Here is a 1293-nt window from a genome sequence, read left to right on the forward strand (position 1 = left end):
TAACCATGGAGAGGAAGCATGAAGAGCTTCCCTCAAAACAGAGTCAAACAGAGCCCCCACGGTCAAACTCTAAGTTTGGTGTTGGGAGGCTACAACCAACTTCGAAGTTTGGTGTTGAACCCCCACATTCAAACTCTAAGTTTGATGTTGAGAGGTTCCAACATTGCTCTGAACATCTGTGAGGCTCCATGAGAGCCCACTGTCAAGCTACTGACATTAAAGAAGCGCTTGTTGGGAGGCAACCCAATGTTATATTTATCTATTTTCCTTTGTTATTTTATGTTTTTTTTTTATAGGTTGATGATCATGGGAAGTCACAAAATCAATTGAAAAAGCAAAAACAGCATGAAAAACAGAAAGAAAAACAGCACACCCTGGAGGAAAATTTGCTGGCGTTTAAACGCCAGTGAAGATGGCAAAATGGGCGTTTAACGCCCAGTCTGGCACCATTTTTGGCGTTTAACGCCAGAAAGGGTACCTGACTGGTGTTAAACGCCAGAAATGGGCACCAGCCCGGCGTTTAACGCCAGGATTGGCAGAAGGAGCATTTTTGCTCGCCACTTGGTGCAGGGATAAATTATCCTTGACACCTCAGGATCTGTGGACCCCACAGGATCCCCACCTACCCCACCACTCTCTGTCTTCTTCTTCCATTCACCAATCACCTCAACACCTCTTCCCTAAAAACCCCTCACCTATCAAATCCCACCATTCTCTTCACCACTCACATCCATCCTTCATAAAACCCCACCTACCTCACCATTCAAATTCAAACCACTGTCCCTCCCAAACCCACCCATAATGGCCGAACCTTACCCCTCTCTCCACCTCTATATAAACCCATCTTCACTCCTTCATTTTCACACAACCTACACACTACTTCTCCCCCTTGGCCGAAAAACAAAGCCACCTCCATCTCCTCTATTTCTTCTTCTTCTACTCTCTTCTTTCTTCTTTTGCTCGAGGACGAGCAAACCTTCTAAGTTTGGTGTGGTAAAAGTATTGCTTTTTGTTTTTCCATAACAATTTATGGCATCTAAGGCCGGAAAAACCTCTAGAAAGAGAAAAGGGAAGGCAAAAGCTTCCACCTCCGAGTCATGGAAGATGGAGAGATTCATCTCAAGGGTGCATCAAGACCACTTCCATGAAGTTGTGGCCATGAAGAAGGTGATCCCCGAGGTCCTTTTCAAACTCAAAAAGAGTGAATATCCAGAAATCCGACATGAGATCCGAAGAAGAGGTTGGGAAGTTCTTACCAACCCCATTCAACAAGTCAGAATCTTAATGGTTCAA

Source organism: Arachis duranensis, chromosome 2 (genome assembly GCF_000817695.3).
Source record: "Arachis duranensis cultivar V14167 chromosome 2, aradu.V14167.gnm2.J7QH, whole genome shotgun sequence".
In the NCBI taxonomy this organism is placed as follows: domain Eukaryota; kingdom Viridiplantae; phylum Streptophyta; class Magnoliopsida; order Fabales; family Fabaceae; genus Arachis; species Arachis duranensis.